Source organism: Tiliqua scincoides, chromosome 4 (assembly GCF_035046505.1).
Source record: "Tiliqua scincoides isolate rTilSci1 chromosome 4, rTilSci1.hap2, whole genome shotgun sequence".
NCBI classification, from domain to species: Eukaryota; Metazoa; Chordata; class Lepidosauria; order Squamata; family Scincidae; genus Tiliqua; species Tiliqua scincoides.
The window spans coordinates 209,215,637-209,229,953 of NC_089824.1; positions in this window are offsets into that span (position 1 = coordinate 209,215,637).

The following is a 14,317-nucleotide window of genomic DNA, read 5'->3' on the forward strand; positions in this document are numbered from 1 at the left end:
CTCTCTCTCTCTCTCTCTCTCTCTCTCTCTCTCTGTGTGTGTGTGTGAATTTAATTATTGACTCAGTGATCCCTGGGAATACAGCAGCCAGGGATATTAACTCTTTCAAGACTGTGAGAGAGAGGGCACTGCATGAAACTTGTACACTGATGTACTCTGTAATACACACATGTACCAGGAACACCTCTCTCTCTCTCTCTCTCTCTCTCTCTCTCTCTCTCTCTCTCTCCCCAAACCCCATGGCTATTATATGCAGAAAGAACACTGCATTTAGAGTATTCAGCTTCTTGATAAAGCAACCAAGAGATGCCCTGCCCAACCAAGAAAACAATTAGGGAAAGAGAGACCCATTATTCTCCCCCTTTCAAAATAGGCTTGTTTGGGTTTTACTCTACAGCGCTACCTAGTGGCCGCTTTTGGAAATGCGACCTGGAGATGTCCCAGTTCATTTCTAATAATGTAGGCTGTGGAAGAGGAAGGCAAGAGAGATACAGAAGAAACCTGCCAATGGCACGAGAGTGGGTTGCACTTACATTACTTCAAGGCGGTGTTTTTCTACCTGTGTTATTAATTCCGCAATACCCTCCCAGCAGTTAACATTAATAAGATACATACCTTTTAAAGCCTTTACAATGGGAAGCAGAGAATGCTAGTTGATTAACACATTTATATCCCCCTCTTAATCACTGGTTCCACACTTAATCACTGGTTAGGCAACTAACAACATCAATAAAAGCAATGGCACAATAAAATCCACAGTCAAAATTTAAAGCAAATCAAATTAAAACGTTAAAGAGCTTACCAACAATGGCATGAAAAACAAATGCTGTTAAAAGACAGCATGAGTAAGAATGTCTCTGCTTGTCATCTAAAAGCAGCTTGTTGAATGAATAAGCCAAGGTGGTTCCAGAGACAAGACAAGATCCAACTCCTCACTGTCACCCATTGCATCCCAGAAGGTGTTGGCCCTCTGAGCAGGCCTTTGAAGAAGATCTTGGTACACAGTCAAGCTCATATGGGAGCAATCATGTCCTTGCCTAAGTGCCCAGATCATTTAGGCCATCAGTTCCTAAACTGTGGGTCCATAACCCAGCAGTGGGTCACAACCCAATTTGGGGTTGGTTGTGAAACTGACAAGGTAGATTAGGCAACCTGCATCAAAGGTTAAATGATCTGCTACTTGGGTGAAGCACTGCTACCCAGTCACCATTATAGCCACAGAGACTTGAGTGGCTGATAAAGTGAAAAATATTTTTAGGTGGGTCCTGTTGCTAAAAAGTTTGAGAACCACTAATTTAGGACTTTGAAGATCAAAACCATCACTTTGAATTGTGCCAGGAACAACTGAACAATTGTGCCAGAAAGCTACTGTACTATATTGAAAGAGGTTTAGGAACAAAGATGGGCGGTCCTTTAATTAGGATATGTGCACTGTTGTGGTCGCAACATGGATGTAGGAGACATGTCACCATAGCCATTCTTAGAATGGAGTCATTCAAATGAGTTGTCATGGAAAGCAGAGGCATTTATTTCCTTGGTCAATGTAAGAGTGATGCAAATAAAGAAGGTTCCCCAAGGCTAGGGATAGCAAAGCCTTATTCTAAGCTCTGAAAGAGGGGGTGAAGAATTGCACCACTCTATAGCTAGAAACCCTCCAGCTCTAGTGAGAACCCAGATAGGTCATGACTGAAAGTAACTCAAGGAGCATGATGTTTGGGGCTCACCTAACTGCACTCTAATTCAAGGATTTGGTTTCAGCTCAATTTATCCAACTTCCTACCTGCCCTGTTCATTGGGGTTTAACAGTTATATGCCACCCTTCTCATGAAAGACTCAGGGTGGCTTAGAAAAAAATTAAAAACAAAATTTGACCCTTTCCAATGCTTCATCCTTAGAAGATTCAAATCACATTGAACTAAGTCACTCAGATTGCTGGAGCCTAACCTCCTAACAACATCTACCAAGATACTGCCTCTCTTGTTCCCATCTTCAGAAACCTTTCTTAGTTTGGTGAGTTATTTGTCATCATTACTAGGTGATCTAATGGTAAAGGAGCAGCTGGTCTGCCACAGACTACAATGGCCTTTGCCCATTAAATGTATAATAAATTATTTCATCAGATACATCCCACTAAAGGTTAGCAGGGTGAAGGGAGGACTCTCATAAGAGGAACATAAGAAGAGCCCTGCTGGATCAGGCCAAAGGCCCATCTAGTCCAGCTTCCTGTATCTCACAGTGGCCCACCAAATGCTTCAGGGAGCACACAAGACAACAAGACACAACCTGCATTTACTTTATTCTCAGGAATGGGAATCTCAGGGTTAGTACCAGATGTGAGACCTTGTGGGGCACAGGATCATTCAGGATGGGTCCAGCATGGTGGGAATGGTACCCACCACAGGTCATAGTAGCATAGAACTAGACTGGATTAACTATGCTGTGACTCTATTTTCTTACCTCTGTGTGATTTTTCCATACCTATGATTGGGTTCAACAGCCATGATTGGGCAGGAGGTCTGGTCTAGAGGGTTGAGCCTCCATTTGCCTGAAGATAACATCTGAAGGACGCCAGTTCGAGGCCACCGGCACCATGCGACCTTGAAGCAGCTGACAAGCTGAGCCGAGTTATTCCATCTGCTCTGAGCGTGGGAGGATGGAGGCCAGAATGTGCAGCCAGATCAAGAACGAAACATCTGATTGTTGCGGTTTCTTGAAAGCTAGAACCTTTCTAATTGTAAAAATCCCTACGGGGATTTAAATTGCCTGCCCATGTAAACCACCTTGAATAAAGTCCGAGGAGAAATCTGAGGACCTAGAAAGGCGGTATAGAAATACCTGTATGATGATGATGATGATGATAAGGAGGAGGAGAAAAATCTATATATTATAGTGACAGGACCACTGGATCCTGGACAACTGTATCCCAATCAAATTTGTTCCAGTATTGGACATTTACATACATTCTTTTTGAGCTTGAGAAAAAACCAAGGAAGGGTTTCAAGAGGTGAAGGTAAGCAAATACAATTACATGCACCAAGGAGTAAGCAATAGCTTTCACTGGATGGGTAAATGGAGGAGAGATTGGAAGAAAGAGGCATCTCCATGTAAGTGTTCCAGGAAGGTGTTCCATGCATAAGGGGCAGCAAAGGGGTTTGTGAGTGCAAGAGATTTGGGGGCTTCTGATGTTGGTGTAATGCCACCCAGGAGGTTGAATGGAATCTTGCACCCTTTTCACCCAATATGATTTGCTAACCAGGGAGACCAGGATCAGATAAATCCCTGCAGCCAAACAGCAGCAAGACATGGAGCATTTTTGGTTCCCTTCAGGGTCTCAGTTGAGGGATGGCAGCAGCTCAGTCTACTTATCAAGATAGATAATTGTGAAATTACCTGGCTTGATAAGTAGCTTGTGAAAACCTAATGAATTCACAGCCAGAGGTTGAGTTCTCTGTCAAGAGAGGAACTTAATATGTTTTCAATAAAGATCTGGTCTGGGGGGGAACAAAAGCCTGACACCTGTGAAACTGATGTCCAAGACAATGTCATTCAAAAAAAGCAAGAGCTGAATAATGCAATTTAATCTCTTCTTAATTATGTTCTATTTTTGCAGAGGAGGCTGAGGACAATATAATATACATATATACCACAACATAAAACAGGCAATTTAAAAGCAAATGCCAGCTTGTTAAAGTGGAATGGGCATAAGTAGGGGAGTAGAGTATCTAAGGCATTCTTTTCGCTCCACTAAGCATCCCATGGGGAAACCATCTAAGTAAGTCCACACCAGACCAGTGGAGTGAATCATTTCTCTTACGTTAATCTGATTCAACTTTCAGATGCTCTAGCAAATCACAGATAACCAAAGGTCCATTTAAACAAACAGTAGCATGTCAACACAGTGCTGGTTCACATGATCATTTTGGTCACTTAAGTCTGCTGCTGGGCAGGGAGAGGGAGGAAGAGGGTCAGGGAGGCTGCAGGAAGCAGTGGATCCAGGGGTGATCCTGGTGGAGGCTTATGGAGTGGCTTATGGAGTGGTGGAGGCTTATGGAGGGATAAGGGGGAATAATTCCACTTCCCTCTTCACTGGATACAGTGCACCCATTTTCAGCACCGCTGCACCAGTTGAATGGGAAAAGGATAGGATTGGGCTCTTAGCCTTTTTCTCACAGTCTTTGGAAGAAGGAGTACAATTTTAGGATGAGAAGGCAAAATCAAGGAGCTATGCTTCTTTCTGGTTGGCCACCACTAAACTCCACTACGATCCCACCAGTCTCCATCTCCTGCCAGACATTACCTTTTAGCATCCAGCCTCTATCCACCAATAGTTGGTGAGACTAAATTATTGGTCACTCGCCTGTCATTTTGGTATGAATTGCACAGTAACCCTCTGGTAAGTGGTATTAAAAAATTAAATCTTTGGAAGGTGAAAAGCGGTGTCATTGAATAAATAATATAATTATAAGGGGGAAATGTCTTATCATTATATTTCTCATCGATGCCATTAGACTCAGGCATTCTGTTCCAGGGATATACTATCAATTTATTTTCTGCACCACATAGCAGGAGTTTTGAAACTTTCAATTCTTACCCAGAAAGGATCAGGCAATTCTCTCCCACCTACTGGACAATTCTCTTCTGTAACTTTACATTCAGCTACAATTTTTGTATTCACAATGTTCTCAGGGTACTTTTCAAATCATTTGGGCAATGATTAAAAAAAATCTCAAAAGGTGAATCCTTTAAACCTACTTTCTTTTGAGAAATCCCACTGACTTCAGATGACGACTCTGGTGTAAGACATTTGAAGTTCACAACCTGCATCTTGCATTAAAGGAAGGAATGTCAAATGTCAAAGGAAAAGGAACCTCAAATGTACCTTATGATCTTAATTTGTTCCTAAGAGCCTTAACAATTCTGCTTAGTTAGGTAAGTCAAATTGTAGTTATTTTACCCCTCTCAGACTACCACTTCCATTCATCTCATCATATTTATCTTCTCTCAAGTTGCAAGTTTCTCAAGATGCTGATTTTTTTTTACTTTCCGATAAAATTAACTACGTCTACCCAAAATGTCTGTGGGATGAATGACCTGGGTTTGTTTTTTTTACTTAGTTACAGTGCAATCCTAACTGCACATTAGGCTGCCACAAGTCCCTTGTGCCAGACTTGGAGGATTGCAAAGGTGCAGTAAGGCACGTTTGCACCTTCTCATGAGCAAGCTGCATCAGCGCACGGAGGCTGAATCCATCCTCTGTGGCGGCTTGCAGGGTGAGGCTTGCATCCCTGAGCTCGGCTGACGCAAGGCTCTGGGGAAGGAGGCAGGGAGGAGGCAGGAGGGAGGCATTCCAGAGCAGGGGAAGGGCAGGAGGTCAGCAACCCTGGGAGCAGTCAGGTGGGTAGCGGGAGGCGGGGCTGAGACCCAGCAGTTATGCTGGATTCCAACCCCCGTTCCTTAGGAGCGTGGAGCGGCTCTTTGTGGAGTCCCTGTGCTGCACAGCTCTGCCATGTCCTGTCTGGAACCCAGCAAATTGGGTGTCGGGTTTTGCCTCCCAAGCAGAGCTCTGCACAGGTAGGATGACTTGGGTGGAAGGCCAGATCTGACCTGCAGGTCATAGGTTGCGGACCCCTGATGTACAGACAAGCCAAGAAAAGATATATTCCACAGCAGCAGAAGCTAGTGCTATGTGGTGGCTAATACTGCAGTTCTGTGCTTACTTCCTGGATGGCAAATTCCACTGAACTCAGTGGGAATTACGACTCAGCAAATGTAGATAGGAATGAGTCGTGAGTATGCCTCACACAAGCAGCCTCTGAGAAATAAAGGTTCATGAAAGACTGATATCTCAGCAACATCTCTAGCTTTAAGGAAATGCACCAGGTGACTTTCAGTTGCCTTTTCCTGCACCTGGAAGAATAGATAATACAGGTCATGCCACTGATTTGGCATCCACTGATTTGACTCACCACTGATACCAAGGTCCACCTTTAAATGCCTTGTAACAAGGGAAAAAGCACCAAAATTCAATATCCTACTTTTCTGCTGTTGAATAATTGAATAGATTCCATTATTCATCCAATCTAGTGGCTTATTGGTATAGCTTCTATACCAATGCATTCTGGGATGGCAATGGAGGAGCAAGAAACCTGGAAGTGGGTCTTTAAAGCCATTTTTTTTTCCACTGATATGGTATCCACTGATTTTTTTTAATCCATTGAGGGTTCCAGAATGGAACCCCAATGGATAACGAGGCACGACCTATAATACTAATTTACAAGGGTTTTGTAAGTATCACTGAAATCTGTAATGTGAATCACATAGCACAGGTTTGGATTCAGCAATCCAAATCAGTTTGGATTGCCCACAAACCTGCCCCCTTCCCAGTCTTGATCTGCCCTCCTCCCTGCCTTGTCACCACCTTGTTCCAGTTCTGTCCCTGACCATAGAGTGCAGTCAAAGATATCTGCCACAGGTGTGAAATTAACACTTTTTTTCCACTTTGGCTTGCTCTTCAAGGAGAGTTTTACTTCCCTAAGCCAAAGTGATTAGTGGCTAAATATCACTGGACAGATGGTAAAGTTGTCTAAGCAAGCATTGCTCATTAGACCTTAATGCTGAATATATTTGTGTACGTAGTTTAGTTTCAACAATATCAGTAAGTAATGGAATATGCCATGTGTACCCAAAAAAGGGGGGGGGGCAAACTGGATGCATAATTCTGGCTCTCAAACCAGGAAGTGTGTGTTCAGACAAGAACCTTCTTCCAGCAGGCACAATTTCCACAAAACTTCCATCATCAGGGTTCTCTGGAGGAAAGCATTCTGCAACAGCTTGACTACTCATTTCATTTTGTAGGTATTTGTGCACTGAGACAGTAGTGTAGCTAAAAGGGGTGCCAATCACTTTATAGGGAGCTTCCCTGTGATGTTCAAGCAACCCCTCCCCTTCGAAGTCACTCTGGGTGGGAGAGCAAAATGGAGGTGTATGCTCTAGCTATGCTTCTAAACTCAGGCAGCATCCTTGAAAATATTCTCTGCCCACCCATATCATACCTGCCAACTAAGCATACTGTTTCATGCATCACATGAAGAGGGCTATAGTTCACCAAACATTATGCAATCTTTATGCCATTTGCATTATGCAAATCTTTAAGGTGCCACAAATCTCTTTGATGTTTTGTTTGTTTTTCAGCAAAACACATGTCCACCTTCTGGAAGCCATTGTTATATTTACTTTTATCCCAACTTTCCTTCAAGGAGCATGCTCGGTATACATTGTGTCCCTTTTTTATTCCCACCATAACCCTGTGAAGCAGGCCAAGGGCCCAATCCTAACTAAAGCCTCCTCTGCCAATGCAGCCATGCCAATGGAGTGCATGCATTCAGTGGGAGGAGGTTTGGAGGTCTCCTCAAGCTAAGCCTCTACTATCCCAGTGTGCACAATTTATCAATGTAGAGCAAATGACAAAAATAGAAGGCCAAAGGGAATTTCTTTTTTATCCAGCAGCAAAATCACCAGCAGTTTGTTAGAACTGAATCACTGGCATTTTACCTCATGAGCCCTCAGATCTGTGTCAGCTATTTTGCTGGTGTAGAACTGACAAGAGTAAGGGAGAGGGAAGGGGGAAAAGAGGGAGCCCAGTTTAGCTTCTATCTCTATTATACTACTATCTGTACTCCATCACAGCCTATGCTGGGCTGGTTATAGTCTGCAGTTTGGGATCTAGCCAAGATCCTGGGAATCACAGACATATCCTCATGGGATATCTGGAGCTGAACTGGTGTAGTTTGCTCAAGGCCAAGAATGTTGAGCTTCAGACTGCTGGGCATTGGTCCAATGACAATTGGCCTTCTTCTCCCAGAGATGCCCAAGTTCTACTCTCAGGTCTATTGTTATATCCAACAGGGGAGGGGTGCAGAGATAACAATCCAGCTTGACTAAGCTGTCCCACAATAGAAGTAAAATCAACAAGAGGGCAGTATGTAGAAGAAGAAGAAACATGCTAGGACTATTGTGATATTGCCCCATCTCCCCCAAAGTCAATGCTGACCAAAGGGGGGATGTGGGACACACAGATCCCAATCCAGGACAAAATCCCACCAATGAGAGACTCAGGGAAGGGGGACATGCCCAGACTCAGGGAAGGGGGACAAAGCCAACCAGAAAAAGGGGATTAGACCTGGGCTTCTCCTCCTCCTCCACTTCCTCTTCCTCCACCAAGGCTGCTTTGCACTACCACACACCTCAGAAGTTGCTCACTGTTCCGAAAGTTGTCTCCCCCTCAACCTGACAATCTGAGTAAAATGGTGTCACGTCCATGGCGGGCGGTGGACCCTTCCCTGGGGAGGTAGGTGATCGCGAGGGGCTTACCCGGTCCTTGGACGACAGTCGGCGGCGCGCCAACAGACGGGAGGCAGGTGCAGATGTTTGATACAGCCGGTTTAATAGGGTCAGTCGCTTTACATTCATCAGGGCTGTTCCTTCACAGCCTTACATGCATTATGCCGACTGGTGCCGTCGGCGCTGAATGGTCCCTGGAACAGGCCCCTCCCGTCCCTGGAGGTTCTCCGTACAAGCCTTCAGTTCTGGTTCCTATGGCCCTAGGTCTGGGCTCTTGGGGAATACCCCCCTGCTGGCCTGGGTCAGGGTGTCTGACCTTGGGAGGGCCCCTGCTGGCTCTGGGCTGGTTCCCCAGCCAGCTGGTCCCCACTGATTGTGGTCCGCTTCAATCCCCCCTTCCCACGGTCCTGTTTCTCCGGAGGTCGCTCGCGGGGTCCAAGAGGGCCCTGGGCCAGGGAGGCTTTCCCTCCAACTTCCTCTGGTCAGGGTGGACCCCCGTCCCCTGCCTCTGGGGGTCTCCAGCCTTGCTCCTAGCCTGGGAGGCTGTTTGCCCTCTAGTTGTCCATGGGCCTTGCTCCCCTCTGGAAAGGAGCCACCTCCCTCCTTCCCTTCCAGGCTCCTTATGAGGCCTTTTCCCTCTTGGGCTGGCCCCACCCTTCCGGCCCACGTGCCTGCCAGGTGTTCCCAGCGGGCCCTCATTCCCTCTCCTGGGTAGGTGCTCGGTGCTGGACCCCAGTCCTGCGCGCACTCTGGTTTTACTCTCGAGGAGGTCTCTACCCCAGAGGAGACCCCTACTCCTGGGAAGTTCCCAGCCACCTGGGCTGGATCCAGGTGACACCCCCCCCGCCAAGACCGGGGCCACAGAGTCAACTGGCCACGGGTTCCGGTTGTCCTGTCGGGAGAGAAAGTCAGCGTTAGCGTGCGCCCTTCCCTTTCGATACTGCACTTCGAAGGCATACGGTTGCAGGGACATGTACCACCGTGTCAAACGGGGGTTTGTGTCCTTCATCCTGTGCAGCCAGACCAGCGGGGCATGGTCTGTGACCAGGGTGAAGGGGGAACCCAAAAGGTAATACCGGAGGGACTGGAGGGCCCACTTGATGGCCAGGGCCTCTCTCTCAATGACTGAGTAGCGGCGTTCCGCGGGAGTGAGTTTTCGGCTCAGGTACATTACCGGACGATCGTAAGGGGGATCCCCTTGGGCCAGCACAGCCCCCAGCCCAACGCCTGAGGCGTCCGTTTGCACTATGAAGGGGCGGCCGAAGTCAGGTGCTTGCAGCACCGGTTCGGAACATAATGCCGCCTTGATGTCCTGGAAGGCCTTTTCGCAGGACTCAGTCCATTCTATCCGCCTTCCGGGCTTCCCTCTCAACAGGTCTGTGAGGGGGGCAGCCTTCGAGGCGTAATGGGGGATGAAATTCCGGTAATACCCCGATAACCCGAGGAATCGCTGGACTTCCCGGCGATTTCGGGGCCTTGCCTGGCCCCGCAGCGCATACACTTTGTCCATCACAGGCCGTACTTGGCCCCCCCCTACCACATGTCCCAAGTATTGGGTCTGGTTCAGTCCGATGGCGCATTTAGCGGGGTTCGCCGTCAGCCCCGCTTGTCTCAGCGCTTCCAATACGGCTTCAAGGTCTCGCAGGCGCTGTTCCCAGCTTGGGCTGAAGATGATGATGTCATCAATGTACGCTGCCGCGTAGGCATGGTGTTCCCGCAGCACCTGGTCCATCAGCCGCTGGAACGTGGCCGCTGCCCCATGCAGTCCAAAGGGCATGCGTGTAAACTGAAACAGCCCTTGGGGGGCGGCGAATGCCGTCTTTTCCCGAGAGGACGGGGTCAGGGGAATTTGCCAGTATCCCTTGGTCAGGTCTAGTGTGGAAAGATACCGGGCACCCCCTAACCGCTCTAACATCCCTGGGACGGCGGGCATGGGGTAGGCGTCGAACCTCGACACCTCGTTAACCTGCCTGAAGTCAATACAGACCCGAGTCGAGCCGTCTGGCTTGGGCACCATGACCGGGTGGCTGCACCAGGGGCTCCGTGAGGGTTCTATCACCCCCAGGAGCCTCATCGCCTCTACTTCATGGCGGAGGGTCTCCTCCAGATGTTTAGGCCACTGCCGGGAGGGTGCCCTGACCACCCGCCCTTCTTCGGTAGCGATATGATGGGATGCCAGGTGGGTATGCCCCGGGGTGGTCGAGAACACGTCCCGAAATCGGGTCTCGATGTCCCTTACCTGGTTGATTTGGCTGGTGGTCAGATCTCCTCCCAGCTTCACGGGGTGGATGCTTCCGGCCTCTGCTCCAGAGGGTCCGAACTCTTCCTCCTCGCCGAGGAGGCAATCCTGCTCCCGCCAGGCCTTCAATAAGTTTACATGATAGACCTGTAAATCTGGGTGGTGATCTGGCCGACGCAGTTCGTAATCAACCGGGCCCACCTGGCGTACCACTTCATATGGTCCTTGCCACTGAGCCAACAGTTTGGAGTCTGTGGTGGGCAACAGTAGCAGCACCCGATCCCCAGGATGAAAGACCCGGGGCCTGACCCGGCGGTCGTATTGGCCCTTTTGGACTAGCTGGGCCTCTCTCATATGCAGCCCTGCCCAGTCAGCCAGACGGGCCAGCCGTTTCCTCAGCTCTGCCACATACTGTATGTAGGACTTGGGTTGACCTCGGGGTTGCTCCCAGTCCTCTCGGACTAAGTCCAGCACGCCTTTGGGCTTGCGCCCAAACAATAATTCGAATGGGGAGAACCCGGTGGAAGCCTGTGGTACCTCCCGGACCGCGAATAACAAGGGGTCTAACAACTGTGCCCAACTGCCAGGCTGCTCATGGACGAACCTGCGTAGCATCCCCTTTAAGGTGCTGTTAAACCGCTCTACCAGCCCGTTCGTCTGGGGGTGGTACACTGAGGTCCTCAAGGGCCTTACTCGGAGGAGGTCCCAGAGTTCCTTGAATACCCTGCTCATAAAATTGGTACCCTGGTCTGTTATCACTTCCTCTGGGAACCCCACCCGTGAGAAGACTCGTAAGAGCTCTCGGGCCACGGTTGGAGCCCCCGTCTTCCGTAATGGAATGGCTTCCGGATACCGGGTGGCATAGTCTACGATAACGAGAATGTGGGTAAAGCCACCTTTGGCAGCTGGGAGCGGTCCCACCAGGTCAATCCCTACCCGCTCAAAGGGGACCCCTACCACGGGCAAGGGGATCAAACCCCCCCGGGTGGTCCACGTGGTTGTACGCGCTGACATTCCGGACAACTAGCACAGTACCTTTGTACCTGACCGTGGATGCCCGGCCAGTAGAACCGCTGTGTCAACCGTTGCAGAGTGTTTCCTGCTGCCAGATGACCTGCGGTGGGGATGCTATGCGCTATTCGGAGTGCATAGGCCCGCAGGGACTGTGGCACTACCAATTGGTCCACCTCCCGGTTGGACTGGGGGTCACGCCCCACCCTATAAAGAATATCCCCTTTGAAAATGAATTTGATGCCCCCCTCTCCCGGGGGAGGGTTAGCTGCCTGGGCTAGTGCCGGCCCTAGCGTGGGGTCCTCCCTTTGTAGTTCCCGTAAGTCCCTGCTGGGGTGCAAAGGTTCCTCCATGGTCCCAGCCGCGCCGTCCCGTACTTCCTCCCCTAGTGCCCCTTCCTGGTCTTCGCCTTGTGGTAACAACGACTGGTAGCGAGGCCAGTCGCGTCCTATTACTGCCCCGTAATTGAGCTGAGGCACGACCCCGACTGGCAGGGACTGGCACTTTCCCCCGACCCTGATCTCCGCCCACCTCAGGCTATAGGGTCGGACATCTCCGTGTATGCACCAGACCATCAGGGTGTCCCCCAAGGGGGGGCCCTGGGCTTGCTGGACTAGGGTTCGGGTGCAACCTGAGTCTACCAAAGCCCACACGGGTTGCCCGTCCACCCATGCCTTCACCAGTGGGCGTGAGTCCTCTCGGGTCCCCCTTACCTGGGCAGCGGCCCAGGTGTCGGCATGCGAGCAGTCCATCACTGGGCAGTCCCGCCTTATGTGGCCCGGCTGTCCGCAGGTAAAACAGATGACTGGGCTGGCCTGGGGGTGTGCATGGTGCGCTGCGCCTTCGGACCCTCGTTCCGGTCGAGGCCCAGCATGCGGAACTCGTGCGGGTGGAAGGGGTGGCGGCACCCCGAGATGGCGTGTCCGTTGCTCGTCGCGGTGTCCGCCTCGAACCACAGATGCTGAGACGGTTGCTCTCCCGCTGCAGGGCCTTGGGCTAGTTCTGGGCTGTAAGCCTTGTACTCCGCTGGCGAAGCTGGTACTGGTCGCAGCGTCGTAAGTTTCCATCAACGTGATGGCTTTTTCTAAGGTGGCGGGCTGGTTGCAAAGTACCCAGTTCCGGGCAGCTTGCGGTAGGATCGATAGGAAATGCTCGATCATCACGAGCTCCGCTACCTCTTGCGCCAACCGTACAGCTGGCTTGAGCCATCGCAAGCCGTTGCTCCGGATGCGATTTCCCGCCAAACGGACACTGCCCCCTCGAGGCAGGTCGACTTCGCGTAGCCGTCGTCGATACGTCTCCTCGGAGATGTTCAGGGTCCCGAGTATAGTGGCTTTGACGGTGGCATAGGCAGAGGCCTCCTCGGGAGTGAGGGTATCCACGGCCTCCTGGGCGACCCCTGTAAGGCAAGGAGTCAAGATGGCCGCCCATTGCGAGGGGGGCCAGGCCGCCGCTGCCGCGATCCGCTCAAACGTATTTAAATAGGCCTCGGGGTCATCCTCAGGCCCCATCTTCATTAGGCGGATGGGAAGGGTACGTTGAGGCCCTCCAGCGGGGACGGTCGGCATCGCCGGGGTTGCTGGGGTTGCCAGTCTTTACAGCAGGGCCTGTTGTTGGTCAGCTAGAGCGGCCAGCAGCCGCTGCTGTCCCTCTGCCAGGCTCTGCTGTTGCACCATCCACCAACGCATCCACTCCGGTGGTCCCGCCCCGTCGGGCTCCCCAGGGCCTGCAGGGACGCTGCCCGCATTCTCCACCATTGTCACGTCCATGGCGGGCGGTGGACCCTTCCCTGGGGAGGTAGGTGATCGCGAGGGGCTTACCCGGTCCTTGGACGACAGTCGGCGGCGCGCCAACAGACGGGAGGCAGGTGCAGATGTTTGATACAGCCGGTTTAATAGGGTCAGTCGCTTTACATTCATCAGGGCTGTTCCTTCACAGCCTTACATGCATTATGCCGACTGGTGCCGTCGGCGCTGAATGGTCCCTGGAACAGGCCCCTCCCGTCCCTGGAGGTTCTCCGTACAAGCCTTCAGTTCTGGTTCCTATGGCCCTAGGTCTGGGCTCTTGGGGAATACCCCCCTGCTGGCCTGGGTCAGGGTGTCTGACCTTGGGAGGGCCCCTGCTGGCTCTGGGCTGGTTCCCCAGCCAGCTGGTCCCCACTGATTGTGGTCCGCTTCAATCCCCCCTTCCCACGGTCCTGTTTCTCCGGAGGTCGCTCGCGGGGTCCAAGAGGGCCCTGGGCCAGGGAGGCTTTCCCTCCAACTTCCTCTGGTCAGGGTGGACCCCCGTCCCCTGCCTCTGGGGGTCTCCAGCCTTGCTCCTAGCCTGGGAGGCTGTTTGCCCTCTAGTTGTCCATGGGCCTTGCTCCCCTCTGGAAAGGAGCCACCTCCCTCCTTCCCTTCCAGGCTCCTTATGAGGCCTTTTCCCTCTTGGGCTGGCCCCACCCTTCCGGCCCACGTGCCTGCCAGGTGTTCCCAGCGGGCCCTCATTCCCTCTCCTGGGTAGGTGCTCGGTGCTGGACCCCAGTCCTGCGCGCACTCTGGTTTTACTCTCGAGGAGGTCTCTACCCCAGAGGAGACCCCTACTCCTGGGAAGTTCCCAGCCACCTGGGCTGGATCCAGGTGACACATGGTCAGACCTGAAGAGGAGCCACAATGACTGACTGAGTCTCCTCCCTCAGAATTCAGGAACAGCCGATTTATTATTATATAAACAATTATCAAGTCC